The sequence below is a fragment of the Leopardus geoffroyi genome, chromosome A3, assembly GCF_018350155.1.
Source record: "Leopardus geoffroyi isolate Oge1 chromosome A3, O.geoffroyi_Oge1_pat1.0, whole genome shotgun sequence".
Lineage (NCBI taxonomy): Eukaryota > Metazoa > Chordata > Mammalia > Carnivora > Felidae > Leopardus > Leopardus geoffroyi.
This window is the reverse complement of record NC_059336.1, coordinates 139,981,230-139,996,920: the sequence shown is the minus strand read 5'-3', so window position 1 is coordinate 139,996,920 and position 15,691 is coordinate 139,981,230. Positions and strand designations below refer to the sequence as shown.

The window sequence follows — 15,691 nt, the reverse complement described above, 5'->3', positions numbered from 1 at the left end:
TGACCGCTGACGTCACCTTCCCGACGCTGTAGCACCGCCTCCCCGCTGACCGCTGACGTCACCTTCCCGACGCTGCAGTGCCGTCTACCCGCTGACCACTGACGTCCCCTCCCCGGTGCTGTAGCACCGCCCACCCATCCGGCTGACCGCTGACGTCACCTTCCCGACGCTGTAGCACCGCCTCCCCGCTGACCGCTGACGTCACCTTCCCGGGGCCAGGGCGCCACCCACCCGCTGACCAATGACGTTACCTTCCCGAGGCCACAGCGCTGCCCACCCGCTGACAGCTGAAGTCACCTTCCCGACCCTGTAGCGCTGCCTACCCGCTGACCGCTGAGGTCACCTTCCTGAGGCCACGGCGCCACCCACCCACTGACCGCTGACGTCATCTTCCCGACGCTGTAGCACCACCCACCCGGCTGACCACAAGCTTTCTGCCGCCCCCCCACCCCTTGTGCGTGCAGCACGGTTTGGGTATATTCTCTCAGGTACCTAACACACGAGCTGCCGTGCACGGAGCTCTAGCACAGGACAAGCGCTCACTAATTGCAAGGATCGTATTTCTTGACGAAATTCTAACCTGCTTGCACCCCTTCTCCATTAGCTCGCTGGCTTGCTCTGTGTCGATGGCCTGTCCCGTGTTCCTGAAAACCCCTGCTGGGTGACGTCCTCTTCTGTCGTCCTTGTTTGCAGGGTAGTAAGCCTTTCAAAGTGTTGTCTGGACGGGGGGTAATAACACTGTTCTACCTCCTCTGGAGGAACATGAAATATTCGGTCCTCTGAAAATACCTTCCAAGTTGTCCCATAACAGGATTCTGCGGCATCTTTGCACAAGGGAAAATGTGAAAGAAATGAAGGATTACTCAGTAGACACTGCCAAGTGGCTTTCTTTTAAACCTAATGATGAGAGGGTTTTTTTTAATTTTGTAAGGAATATGATTTGGTAAAAATGTCTTTTACAACTTACAATGAAAATACGGTGAACATTTATTCTGTTAGTATCTTCATAAAACGTTAGAAGTCCTCACTGAAGTGTGCCATATGAGTATGGATTTCAGGAGTTTGGGCATAAAATTCCTCAGTTTTTCTCAGAGCTTAGAGTTTGTTTTAACTTGTTCTAAGAAATACTCATACAATGCTGAAGTGCATAGATTTCAACAATCGTGGAATTATTTTCCCTGAAGCCACCCAGAACATTATTGTAACAATTCTTCATGAAAAACCAGTATGATTAACCTTTCAATTTATCTCTAACTATGGAGGATGCATATTTCAAAACAGGCTCTGGACCTTCTTTTGTCCTGTGAAACTAGCAGTATTTCATGGAAAATATGCGATGCAATCAGTGGATGTCTACTTTGGGCCATGATTTCTACTTATGAAAAAATATAGTGAATTCAATATGGTTCTTGAAAGCATTTTGAAAAGTTCTTTTTTCCTGGAAAAAAAAACTCATAAATATGAGTAATCTCTCTTTCCATTAGTACAGCATGACATTTATCTTTGTAGGTATAAAAACATGCATCAGCTGGCAACATATTTCTCAGGCAAGACTGCAGCCATTTTATTAGCGGGTCATTAACTGGAACTGTGGAGAGAGCTGAGTCATCGCGGTCCGTGACAGGAGCCGGAACCAGCATTCTTGTCGCGCGGTGCCGCACGAGGTCCTTGGCATATATGTAGTTATCGACTTGTTCCGCTTTCATCGAAACAGCAAGTGGTAAGTGTCCTTCTTGGCATTGGGGATGAGGGTGTTGAGGTTACTTACACCTAACATGGCAATGGTTTTGTTGTGAAAATACATGGCAATGGTTTTGTTATCCGCGAAGGAAAATATCTTCTGACATTCAAAACTAGTCTTTGTGGGGGTGAGGGATCTTCTGGGGCTTGGTGCTTGCAGATACTTTTCCTGCAAATGAACCTCAGATATATTTTAAAAGACCCTTCAACCCAAAGCCACATATGCACGCTGGTGCCTGTCAGAGAAATGAGGCAAAGAAAGCCCGATTCGCACCTCAAGACTCACAGTCCTTATGGGGAAACAAAATGTTCGCGCGCAAAGTATCACAGGACAGGATATATAATAAAGGCGGTGGTTCTGCTCAGCCCTGCGAAGTGGAGTCACGTATGTTTCCCTGACATTTTTACTGACCGTGGAGAAATTGTGACTCCTACAGAGACAACCCGAAGTCCCTGACAGATGATTGAGAGATGACAGACAGATGATCAACAGAGGATAGCTAGACGAGACATGACAGATGACAGATGATTGACAGATGAGATGACAGATAGAGGATAGATAACAGATGACTGAGGGATGACTAGGTGGCTGGATGGATGCAGACAGACGTGGACACTGAGACACTACTACAGGCACCTGGCAGGAAGTTCGACCAGTTCTGTGTCTTTTGCCGCCTCGCAACTGACGGGCATAGTAACTGGGATTTAAGCCCAGGCCTCCCAACTTGGAATCCCATTGCCAGTCTCACTCCTGCTGGGCAAGCTCTGCGACTAGGGGAGCGGCAGGGTCTTCCTCCCTCCCACTCCCCCTCCTCCCCACACCCTTGCAGCCCCCACTTCCCCTCAGATTCGGGCTCCCTCGCTCCTAACTTTGCTCCTCCTACACCTCCTCCTTCCCCTCCTCCTTTTCCCTCCCTCCTGCCTCCTCCCCCTGCACCCCTGATTTTCAACGCTGACGTCACTTCGCCAGGAGATCCATGCAGAGGAATCTGAGGACACAACCACATCCTTGCACGCCCAACGCGGTCGGCCCTGGGCTCTCTGTTTTCCAAGTCCGGGCTCCAGCGTCAGACCCCAGGCCCCCTTCTGGGCCGTGCCACATCCGGTCCAGGTGGCGTGTCTGCCCTGTGGGTGGCACCGGGGACAGGGAGCAGCGGAGGCACAACTGTTCCTCTGCCTCGAAGCCTCATTTTCGCCCCCTATGACTTCACCTCCGCAGCCCCGGACGGCTACAGAGTCCAGCTCAGACACGCAGCCTCGGTTTCACAGGCGACCCACAGACAAGTGTGCGGTGTTTGGAGCCAGAAGTCGGTGTATGGGATCAGTGCGTCCTCCTCCTGTGCTGGCTGAAGTTAAGGTGCTCCCTGTGTAAGTGCCCTTGAAGAAAGCCCCACGCGGACTCAGAAGGATAACGTGCTCCCGCAACACCGCGAGCAGGGCCTGTGCTGGGGCATTGATCCCCCCGAGACGGTCAGCCGAGCGCAAACGAAGCCGTCAGCCCTGCGCCTCTGCAACCAGGCCGGTCCACACCCGGAGAGGCGTTGGCGGTTTTTCCAGCGCAAGATTCATGTCGCCTTCGGGCACCCCCCGGACGAAACGTCCACGAGGGCCCGACACCAGGCATGGAACCCGCTTCTTCGCTACCTCTCAGCGACACTTCTTGGACTGGGACTGAGGCTGCTCGGGGTTCGCGGGGCCAGCGAACTGGGAGCAAGACTCCCGCTTGGGCTTTCGGAGAGGCTGGAGCCAGGCCTGGGCGGGCACGCGGCAGGGCGGGGCCTCCAGGAGCTGCTTCCGCTTCCGCTGAGCACAAACTTCCTCGGCCCGCCTCCTCCTACGTTGAGTCCCCAATGAGCACATCCTCCCTCGCCCCGCCCCCTCCTCCCCCTCCTCCTCCCCTTCCTCCTCCTCCTGCTCCTCCTCCTCCTCCTGCTCCTGCTCCTCCTCCTCCTCCTCCTCCTCCTCCTCCTCCTCCTCCTCCTCCGTTGGTCGGCTGAGCACACCCGCAGCCCGCAGTGAGAGCGGTCCCGACCCCACAGTCACGTGGCAGAGAAGCGTTCCTTTTGCAAATTACCCGGAATGGAGCAAATGCGAGGTCACGCAGGGCCCACCTCCTGACGCCACGATCTTAATTAGCTCTGGCAGACCCGACGCCTGGGGAACAGGTGTTAGGACTTCCACACAAGAATCCGGGAGACACTCGGCACCACGAGGGCCGGCCGTGTGTTGAGATCTGACGGAAGGAGGCCTTGGAGGGGACCCATGTGGGCTTTCAGAAAGAGCAGGAGGTAGTTTCACGGAATGTCCCCAAGAACGGTCAGTGTGTGCCCGCCACACGCCCGCGGCAGAGGGGCCGGGAGAGGCCTGGCCTCACGGAAGCTGCGTCCGGGTCGGGGCCGCGGAGGACGTAAGGGGGGTGGTGGCGTGAGGCCGCCCGGCCTCTGGGGAGGATGCCGGGGGCCCCCGGAGGCAGGCGGAGGAGCAGGGACCCGCCGTCATTGCGGAGACGAGCCGGCAACCGCCCCGGGAGGGACCGGGTCCAGCTCCGCGCGCCTGGGGCCAGGGCCGGCCCGGCCGGGACAGAGAGGCCTCCGGGAGCCGAGGGCAGGGCCCACCAGAGCCTGGCTCCAGACGCTGCCCTCGCTGCACGTTTCCCTGGGCGCAGCCTCCCAGCTCGGAGCGGACGGCCGGGCCCCGGGTCTGCCGGGGCAGAAGGGCCACCTCTTGCAAGGAGACTCGCCTGAGCCACCCGCACATGCCACCTGGAACACACGTGCCTCTGCGAATCCAGGATGGCTGGATTTTGATGAGGATGAACTCGGCACTTCCCCCTACTTTCAGAAGTGGAAAACGTACGGGCCTCTCAGAAGTACCTCCTGCAGGTTAGGTTATTGGTCACGTTCAGGTATATCTGTGATCTTTAACATCCGTGTGGGTGTGGCTTGGCCACAAAGGAGGTGTCCTCGCTGTGGCCTCACCATCCCCCACCCAGGGGATTCCAGTCCTCTTCCTATGCAAGGCACAAAGCCCAAATCTTTAGCTGTTCCTCCCTTCTGTCAAGAAAAATAACGTCTAGGGGCGCCTGGGTGGCGCAGTCGGTTAAGCGTCCGACTTCAGCCAGGTCACGATCTCGCGGTCCGTGAGTTCGAGCCCCGCGTCGGGCTCTGGGCTGATGGCTCAGAGCCTGGAGCCTGTTTCCGATTCTGTGTCTCCCTCTCTCTCTGCCCCTCCCCCGTTCTTGCTCTGTCTCTCTCTCTGTCCCAAAAAATAAAAAAAACGTTGAAAAAAAAATTTTAAAAAAAATTTAAAAAAAAGAAAAAAAAAAAAGAAAAATAACGTCTAGATTCTAAGTCGTCTGACTGCACACACTTTCCCCTCGGTCCCTCGGTCCCAGAGGAGCAGGGCACTGGCTCAGGCTCCCGGGTGCCACCGGCCCTCCCCCTCCTCTCTGTGGGTCTGGTCCTGGCTTCACTTCAAGACCTCTCCCAACCCCAGGCTCAAACCCCAAGCTTTAACGCATCTTTTATTTTCTTTTATTTTCTGTAACGTTTACAATATTTATCACACTCTGGTAAATGAGTATTTGTAATTATTATAATTATAATTATTATATATTCATTGAGTTACATAGTTATTATAGTTGTTGAGGGAAGTCTCATCGTAACATAAACCCCGCGTTCAAGAGTTACCGTGTCTCACTTTTCCAACAGATCACCTGTGGACATCACTTCCCCTGGTAACTGGTCCCGGGCGCTGGCAGTAGGGACTCCAACCTTTGGACTCAGTGAAGGAGCCTCAGAGAACGATGTGGTTCTCCTGTGGATCCTTGGTTCTGGAAATGAAGTTTCTCAGGACTCAGTTTATTTGTGGAATGAAGCATTCAACTAAATGAAGCTAAAAATGGGGAACCCTACAAGCTTTCTGCATATAAGATACAAGAACAGTTTTTTTCAGTGCACCTGGGCCTGGCACATTTTCCTAGGGACACCCCAGTCCTCCTGTTTGCCTCCAGGGTCGTTGGTCACTCTGTGTGACATTCAGCTGGTCCCCAGGTGGTTCTCCCAGATGTTACACATGCAGCTGGTGTCAACTCCTGTGCTTCCACGTGACATTTCCATATTATTTGAAGACTCTTGACTTGGACCACGTTAGCATAAACCTCACCGGGTTTACTGTTGTGACACATCCACTTGTGTGTTGCTGGGCCATGTGTTTCCCTGTATAACCCGTCTGGTTTTTCACAGCCAGAGATGGGTGTAGTTAAAGCACTCCAAATCACAGACCTCCAAGAATTGGTGTACCTTTTTGATACATCTCCCTCCTGACAGGTCTACTTTTTTTCCATCTGGGCCAAATGGTAATGTAGTTTGGCCGATTTTCGTGTGCTTGGACAGCTGTCCCCGGACATCCTCATGCAGCTTGGACGACTGTCCCCAGAGACCCCGGTGCAGAATTAGGGTTTTCCTTGGAGAGCCTTGCTAATCCTGTTCACTCACTTTTGTGAACAGTTTTATGTTAGGACATGAACAGTACGTTTCTCCAATTTTCGCGAAACACAAAGCCAGGAAGCCTAGTCTATGTCAAGTGATAGTCCTGGCTCATGACCACCGCAGAGATGAGATCAAGGGGGCAAAACGGATGAAATGAAATAACAGAAATGTCAAACCTACATTTGCATTAGAAACACACGTACAGGGGCGCCTGGGTGGCACAGTCGGTTAAGCGTCCGGCTTCAGCCAGGTCACGATCTCGCGGTCCATGAGTTCGAGCCCCGCGTCAGGCTCTGGGCTGATGGCTCAGAGCCTGGAGCCTGTTTCTGATTCTGTGTCTCCCTCTCTCTCTCTGCCCCTCCCCCGTTCATGCTCTGTCTCTCTCTGTCCCAAAAATGAATAAACGTTGAAAAAAAAATTAAAAAAAAAAAAAAAAAAAGAAACACACGTACAGAGTGAGGAAGAGTGGGTTAGATCATATTTCAGCTAAAGGATTTATGGGATTTTAATTGGGATCAATACGATAAGTGACACTGTGGCCAGAAATGGATAGTACCAGGACCCCTCCATCGACTCACATGTGGAAATGGAAAAGTCGGGAGATCCTGGCACCCAACACTGATCAGTGAAGCTTTCACCAAAATAGCTAAATAGAGACACAGATAAAAACACTCTGAAGAGCACTCAGCACAGAGCATTGGGCAACCATCTCAGGCATCAGCTAGAAATTATAGCATTTTTGATATTTCACATCCTTGTTCTGAATACTTTATCATGGGAGGTGGAAATGCTGTGTGTCTCGAAATAACGTGAAGCGATCAGATGAACTAGGTTTTCATTGATGACTGGCCGCTCCCCAAGGCGGGATGGGCTTACAGATGGCGGTTACAAGTGGTGTCATGGGGCAAGGAAAACCGTCTCCGCCAGGAGCAGGAGGCTGTTGGGTCCCACACACCTGGAGGCTCACATTCCTGGCTGAACCAACAGCCGGAAGAGAAGTTAGGGAAGAAATCCTACAACTTTTAGGGCTTCTTGTAAAAGAGATTCAGTGATTATTTGATTCAATAACCTTGTATGTATTTTAGTAACTTTGTACTTTGGGACAACATTCAGAGCTTTGAGAGCTAGCTGCCTGTAAAAAGGGAGACAAAACAGTTGGACCAGGAGCCAGGCAATGGTCCTCCATAAGTTCCATCAGGACCCAGAGGTATAAATGCTTGGAAGTGGCAAATTTATAAATATTTGGCTCAAATCATCTTTTTAGATCATGTTTAGTAAGTCTTGATGTGTTTCAGTTGTGTTATGTCTGAAGATGTATTTCTTCTGTAGCTTCTATGGCCAGGGCGAGCAACTCCAGCGCTATTTTCTTTGAGAAAGCAAACACAACTGCATCATCCCTTTGTCTCTGATGTTCCAAATGTTTTTCTTTAGAGCCTTTTCTTGGAGGATGGTCAGTGCCTACCACGTGAAAATGTCCGGTGTTCTCGAGTGTGTAAGCATCCATCTGTGTGTGGGTTCTGCTTAGTAGATTGCTTCCGTTAAAAGATTTGCCTGATAAGCTCTTAAGTCGTAAGCATGCCAGTGTCTTCTGCTTCTGGTCAGTTGATTTAAGTGAATCTTAATCAAGATCCTCAAATCTCATTCAGTAAAACGAATGGACCCACAAAGCTAGTATCTGGCGTCACCTACAAGTTCGGAGTGGATGTATGTCTGCACACCCATGCGTATTAATCTAACCTGTGGGAGGAGGAGGTCTGCGGTCCAGAGAGCCTGATTTAACTCTGGTAATTTCCCCCCACGTAGCGTCTTGGTGTGAAGGGCTGCAGGAAACACACCACGATTTTTATACTTGAGGAGGAAAGGTGGCTTTCACAATGTGTCAGAATCTTTCAGTGCAACGAACGGAGTCTGTGCACTCAGAAAACCTGTTTTGGATTTCTGATCCTTAGAAGGGGTTACTCTTGAAACACTGGAGTAACCGCGGCCTCTAGCAGGTGCTTTAACAACCGAAGTCTGAAAGTTCTTCAGCAGACTGTGGGGTACGTCCTGGCTCCCAGGGGACTGGTCGCCCCAGGGAAGACCATAAGCATCGCCTGGGACGCTGGGGGGCCGGCGCTAGGACCGCCCCTCTGACGCTGCTGCTGGCTTGGGGGCTGTCTCCAGACCTCCTGTGATTATCTTCTCAGACTGTGATCCCCAGTCTCGGTCACCAGAAACCATTGGAAACATCAAGAAGCCACGAATGAGGACTGGCTCAATCACGGACTGGCGGCCTCATTCCCTCCAATTCTGCTTGCAGACCCGAGAATGTGTTTCCGTTCCTACTGCATTATAAAGAAGCAGGAGAAAACTAGTTTCCTGTCCTGCACACGTTAATGTTCTTTAGGTCGTTTTCAAGGATGACGCCGTGTCTTCATTAAGCTACTGGCAGAAAAACTGACCAAAAGCACCTTGGTTTGCATCTCAGTAGATGAAAACGTGCCTGCAGGTGGAGATTTGCGTGGGCTGACCACGTGTGGACTCACCGCTTATGTCACCTGTCCCCCAAAGGCCCAGGAGCGCCCAGACTTCCCTTCGTCTCAAGTGTGCCACTTGGTAAGGCTGTGTCTTCAACACCATCACCCAGACAAAGATTTCTTGTACCCTCCTGCACTCTCCTGCAGCGTCACAGACCCATCATTATGATCTGGCATGTGCCAGCCAGTGCTCACTGGACGATGACACCCCTGTGCCCTGCCTCACGGCCCACAGGCCCTTGGGGACAGAGAGCAGGCAGTGCCGACCGAGGATAAGACAGACAAGGTCTATGCGGTGAAGTGCTGCTTTCCTTAAGAGAAAGGAGGAAACAGAAATGAAAGTCGCTCGTGTGTTCGGAGGTCCCCTGAGAAGCCAGGACCAGAATACCTACAGCCACATGTGAGTCAGATGCACCCCTACAGACACAGTGTCAGCTGCCCAGTGACCCGGTCTTCCCTCCCCACAAGGGCTCCACCGAGTGACCCATGGCGGGACTTCTCAGGGACCGAGGGGTCCATGATCCCTCTGATGAGGCAGGACGGCGCCTGGTCCCCGGCCATTCACAACATGGAGACACAGCCACAGCCCCCACTCTGCACATCTCCTGCAGATGCCGACATCCCGCCGTCCCTTTGGATTCTGTAGCCCTGCCTCAGCCCCTCCGGCACTGCCCTCCCGTGCTCCGGGTCCCCAAAGCTTCCATGCAAAGTTCTGTGGCTTCCATGGGATGTTCCCTGGGGCCACACAGCCCCGGCACCTTGTCCATGCACAGGCACGGTGCCCTGCGGGAGCCCTAGCAACGCCCCACAACGCACGCCTTTCGTCCGGTTTCTCTTACACAACTGACTTTAATCGCCAGCAGAGAAGACTCTTCGGCAAGCACTGAAACCCACCGATGTGCACTGTCTACGTGGGGTCTCAGGATGTGTGTGGCACGAAAGCCAACAATGAGGGTAACACACCGCCAGTGTTTCGGTGTGGGAATCAGAGCCGCTGCGAAACTTGCAACGCTTGTCGCTGAGAAGATTTTCAAACAGATTTTCTCCTTTTCAGATTAATTAAATAATGTATCTACTTTAAAGGACTTGCTACCATATTTGTCTTTTGTCGGTTTAGACAGAGGACCATGGCAGAGGACGTGCACGCGGTCACGTTAAGGAAACAGCAACTTCGGGCGCCGGCTTCCCAAAGCGGGACGCGTTTTGTACCCGGCTCGGAAACTCCTCTCCGGAGGAGGCCTTCTCCATCTCCGTCTTTATGAGATGTTCTAAAGGTTTTCTTCCAAACTTTCCATGTTTTTTAGTTCCCTTTATATCTCTGTCTCTTGGTGTTTATCGTAAGCTTACTTGAGACGCTTGTATGACTTTGTAGTAACCGTTCACACTGTGCTTTATGTACACTAGCGAACGTACGTTGTACGATATTTAGGATGCTTGGTGTCAGGTCCTGACTCGGCACCGTGTTGTCTGCAAACAACAGCTCCCGGCCAGTTCCAGCGGTGGCCGTGTCGCACGGCCTTCAAGTTGCGAATGATTCATCCTCATCGCCTTCTGACGCCTCACCGCCGACCCCACACACAGACGCCCCCATTTATGGTCCCGGTTTCTGCTGGAGCCCGGGATCAGGTGCTCGGGATCTCGCAGGCTTCTCCCAGGGGGTCGGCCGGGCTGGATCCTCATCCGCGGGCTCGCCGGGGGGACCATCTCCAAGTGACGCAGGTGTAGGTGGAATCCAGTCTTGCTGCTGGGAACCACGGGCCCTCGGTCTCTGGCCGTCTGCGTCCTGAACACAGGGCTGCCTGCAGTTCCCCACCGAGACCTCCACAGGCAGGTCATATCATGGGTATTTCTTCATGGCCAAGGCAAGAGCGAGAGACCCTGCGGAGATGTCCTGTAACACGGAGTAGTCATTGGAGAGATCGATGGCTTGTCACCTCGGCCATATCCTCCAGGTTGGAAGCAAGCCACAAGTCCCACCCACGATGGGGCATGGGGTTCCTCCAAGGACATCAACACGGGAGGCAGGACCATCACGGGCACTTTATAGTTTCCCGGACGCACCTCCTTACTCTTTCAAAGGTGGTAAACATTTTTAATTCAATCGAAAAGGATAATGTGACAGATACTTCATATATGGCCCATAAAGCCCACAATATTAGTATTTGGCATTTTACAGAAACTATTGGTACACCCCAGACTTCATGGGCTATGCTGGGTGTGCAAACGCAGTGTAGTGAACGTGACCTGGTGTCCCCACGTCAGTTATGAGGAAGAGGAAGAGAAGACAGAAAGTCAGAAGCTTTGTTCTTTGTGTTGTGTTGTCCATATCGTCAGACTGTGTTAACATACACAACACCTGTGTGTGAAGCCAAAGCTGAAGGAAAAAAGACATATGATCCCGGTACTTTGTGATGACATTCACTTTCCCTTTCCTTTGTCACCTGAGGCTCTCCCCCTGCCAACCTTCCCTTGTCCCGACCCATAGGCTCTCCACCTGCTGAACTTTTTTTTTTTTTTTAATTTTTTTAATGCTTATTTATTTTTGGGACAGAGACAGAGCGTGAACAGGGTAGGGGCAGAGAGAGGGAGACACAGAATCTGAAACAGGCTCCAGGCTCTGAGCTGTCAGAACAGAGTCTGATGCGGGGCTCAAACCCGAAACCGTGAGATCATGACCTGAGCCGAAGTCGGATGCCCAACCAACTGAGCCACTCAGGCGCCCCCTGCCAAACTTCTGTTGCTGGTTCACTGGTCGCCTTTGCCCTCGACAGCCAACTCAAGATTGAATTTCAAGTTGTTGAGATTTTCCTTCTGGAAACTTCCCCCCAGTCCCCAAAGCCCGAGTGACAAGTTCTTCCCACAGCCTCTAATGGTTGTGAAACGTGTCCTTACTTTTCCCTGTCCCTTCCTGTGCTGAATACACTAACAATGAGTAAGAATTGTGTCCTTATTGTTTATTGCTGTGTCTACAACTCACATCAGCAGAGAATGTGAGTATGTGTGCATGCATGTGCACATGTGTAAGTGTGTGAGAGTGTTGCACATGTGTGTATGCACATGAGTGTGCACATGTGATGGTGTGTGCAGGCGTGTGTGAGACTAAGTAGTCACTCACATGAGTGTGTGCATGTGCGTGTGTATGTGTGCATGTGAGTGTGTGTATGTGTGAGTATGCATGTGTGTAGGCATGTGTGTGAAGGTGTGTGTGCAGGTTAAGTGTGAGGCTATGTGTGAATGGGTGTATATGAGTGTGTGCACATGTGATGGTGTGTGCAGGCGTGTGTGAGACTAAGTACTCACATGAGTGTGTGCACGTGTGTGTGTATGTGTGCGTGTGAGTGTGTGTATGTGTGAGTGTGCATGTGTGTAGGCATGTGTGTGAAGGTGTGTGCGCAGGTTAAGTGTGAGGCTATGTGTGAATGGATGTATATGAGTGTGTGCACATGTGATGGTGTGTGCAAGAGTGTGTGAGACTGAATGGGTGTGTTCATGTGAGTGTGCACATGTGAGTGTGTAGGCATTTGTGTGAATTGTGTGTGTTTGCACATCTGTGACTCACATGTGTGAGACTGTGAGTGTGGTCCTCCATGTGAGTGTGATATGCACATGTGAGTGTGCGTGTATGTGTGTGTGTATGTATGTGTGAATGTGCAGGGGGGTGTGTGACTGTGTGTGTGCAGGTATGTGTGAGACTTGCGAGAGTGGTCCTGTATGTGTGTGTGCACGTGTGTGTGCACATGTGTGCAGGCACGTGTGAGAGCATGTGCATGTGGTGTGCGTGCAAGTACACAGAGCCAACCGCATGCAATGTGACTGGACAATGGTGCCCCAACGCGTCGTCATCTGTTTTGTCTCCAACCTCGCCCTGATCTTCCCCTGCGTCCCCAGCCCTGGCCCGAGCCCTTCGCGGGGAAACCAGAATCGTTGACCACGTCCTGTGCCTGCACCGCATCTGCCCAGAGAACTCAGAAACTCTGGGACAACCTTTCCCTACCCTCCCGCCTCCAAAAATGTCCTGTTTCCTCTGCCCGTGACAACCTCGTTACCTTCCCACAACAACTTTGTGGCTCTTGGGTCTGCAGCAAGACTCAGGCGTAAACCCTGAGGTCGATAAGCAAAGGGATTATCGGTAGAAACTTTCTCGAAGCTGGCAAAGTACTGGGGGCCAAGAAAACCAAAACTCAGAATTAGAAGTGACCTCATGAAGGGAACACGTGGGAACAAGAAGAAACAGCAGCAAAATGTCCCATGTTAGATGACTTTTCTCCAAGACCTCAGGACCCTTCGGGAGAATCTCCCTGGAGCCACGTGGGAAGGAAATTGTCACGAGGGTCTCCTATCACGGCGTGTTCCGTCCTGGAGGTGTCCACACAGTTCCGGCTGCCAGGATGGTTGTTTTGAAAATCCCTGGGCTGTGCGGCCCCCGGGGGCTTCGGTCTGGGAGCCCCAGGGAGGAAGGCAGCCTCCACGGGGAGGTGCTGATACAGACGGCACAGGTCTGAGGAACCGATGCACTCCGAGTGTCAGAGCAGCTATTTTCTGGGGGGAAAACAACAAAACGACGGAAACGAAAGAAATTCTCCACGATAAATAAAACTGATCTATTTTAGCTCTATTACACACAATGGAGAAGTCACACCAGAAAAGACTTACTGAAAGTTCCTCCTGGTGCCTACATTTGATAGTTGGTGTATAACCCCCTGGGGAGCTGTATTTTTGGCTCGCAAGTTTCGTAAGATGTGGTGGCAAAGAAACTGCAGTTCTGTCGAGGGCGAACTTGTTCAAAGTGACTTAAGCAAATCCACTTGAAAATGTAGTCAGACCTCTAGAGACAGCTCCCCAAAAATAAGTCACTTTCTGATTTCTCCGGACTTGAGTAAGCAAAGTCACCTTCCTGGAACGTCGGAGTTTGCTCCAGGCATCCACCCAGCAGATACTCGCAGGGCACCTACTGTGCGCTCTCCGTGAGTATTCACGCTACTGATAATGAAAGCACAGACGTTTTTCCTTCAGGTTCTGTGTAGAATAGGTCGTGTGTGTGTGAGTAACAATCAAACCAGGTACAAAAGGATAAATAGATTCAGAGGAGGTGGGATCCACTAAAAAGAAGGCAGATAAAAAATCTCTTTCTGGATACAATGCCCCAAACGAGGAATTGAAAGTATGAACTGAATTTCACCTACAACTACTTTCTGGGCAGAAGTAAATGTTCAAAGGGGCGTCTCGGGAGTGGGGGGTCTTTGTATAATACTCTTTAAAATCGCTAAGGGGGCAGGAACATCAAAAGTAGCTGTATTAGGGTTCTCCAGAGAAACATACTGCTTTAGATATCTGGATAATATTATAATAAAATATGATACAGCATTATAACACAATAACATTGACATGATATGGTATGAGAGATACAATCCATAAACTCTACTCTAGGGAATGTGACCATGGGATCGAGAGACTGACAAGCCCCAAATTCTGCAGGCTGGAGCCCCAGGAAGGACCAAGGTTTTGGGCGTGAAGGAAGGAAAAATCCCACATCTCAGCATGACTCAGGCACAGCGAGTTCCCTCTTACCTGGGGGAGCTTCAGCCTTTTTGTTCTACTCAGACCTTCAAGGGGTTGGATGAGGCCCACCCACACTGGGGAGGACGGTCTGCTTCACTCAGTTAACTGATGTAAATGTTAATCTCATCCAAAAACGTGCTCAAAAATATCCAGGATAATGCTGGACCAAATATCTGGGCACCTCATCCCGGTGTGCCTTGTGATGGGGGTCCCCATCAAGTCGATACATAAAATTAGCCATCACAGTGTTCAACACCATAAAATGAGGTAAAATCTCATGACACATCCCAAAATGGAAATGTTGTGTAACAAGGGATTTCACCTTATAATTACACAGACCAATGTTTAAATATATCTGAGATGGGAAAGCGTGACAGCATGCTTCAATGCCCAATAGCACACTGGCAAGATAAAATATATATTACATTTAAGGTAAGGTATCTTCACACATGCAGGAGGGGTAATATGTGAGAAGATTTGCACCAATGGTTAGAGCACCGTAATGGAATTTTGGTTAACATTTTTCTATAGTTCTGAATATCTAGATTTTCTTTTTTTTTTTTTTTCCAATACCTTGACTTATTTATAAACTCAAAGTAAGGGGTGAGTTTATCATTGCCCATAATGGAAAGATTTTTTATAATGACTAGAATAAGTTAGAAGTGAATTCAAAGCAGTCTTCTGAAAGTGACTGATGAAGACCCTCCTGAACCGTGATTAATTCTGCTTAGTGGAGGCAGGGGCCGGCAGCTTTCAGAGCGATCCACGTGGCACCCAGGGTTGGTGACAACAGAGGACAGGTGAGGTTTCCAGGAGTGCTAACTTGCTGGTGACCTCTAAGCAAAGCTGGAAAGAGCAAAGAGCCAGGACAACAGGAGGTTAACTGTGTCCCGAGGAACCTTTCTACCAAACTGCCTTCATCATCGCTTCTCCTGTGTTTAGCTCCATATGCAGCCCTAGTAAGCCTTCCTGTATTAAGGGCTTATGTCGGAGGAAGTGTATTCCAAACACCTACTGAGCATCCAAATGTTTTGAAAAGATACCCTAGTGTGAGTTTGCAAGGGCAGAGAATCTTCTTCAAGGCACTAAAACACTGCAAATAATCCATTGCTCACTTCTGTGACGCTGCCCTCAACTCCATCTGGTAAAGATAAATCATCCTAATAAAACAGCACTGTGGCTACATCCTGCCAGTGAAATCAATCTTGCTTCCACTGGAGCCACACCACCTGAAACAGTTCCCAGCACACAGTGATCGCTTAAAAGTAGGTGATGGAATAGTACAATTCTTTGTTAGTTCTGCACTTTTAAAAACATTGTATGACGTTCATTTCAATTCTCACAAATAAGACGTAACAACTTCCCTTATAATAGTACTACAGAGAA

General features: G+C 50.6%; 2 long non-coding RNA genes across 2 annotated transcripts; both read right to left on the bottom strand.

The window, feature by feature from the left end:
• Positions 1-1,539: 1,539 nt before the first annotated feature.
• Positions 1,540-3,912, bottom strand: LOC123581703. Its single transcript, XR_006703950.1, has 2 exons — positions 3,815-3,912; positions 1,540-1,976 (listed from the first exon to the last, which is right to left on the bottom strand). It is a non-coding gene; the product is annotated as an uncharacterized LOC123581703 (long non-coding RNA).
• A 1,609-nt stretch (positions 3,913-5,521) lies between these two features.
• Positions 5,522-11,332, bottom strand: LOC123581704. Its single transcript, XR_006703951.1, has 3 exons — positions 11,296-11,332; positions 10,225-10,226; positions 5,522-5,634 (listed from the first exon to the last, which is right to left on the bottom strand). It is a non-coding gene; the product is annotated as an uncharacterized LOC123581704 (long non-coding RNA).
• Between the last annotated feature and the right edge of the window lie 4,359 nt (positions 11,333-15,691).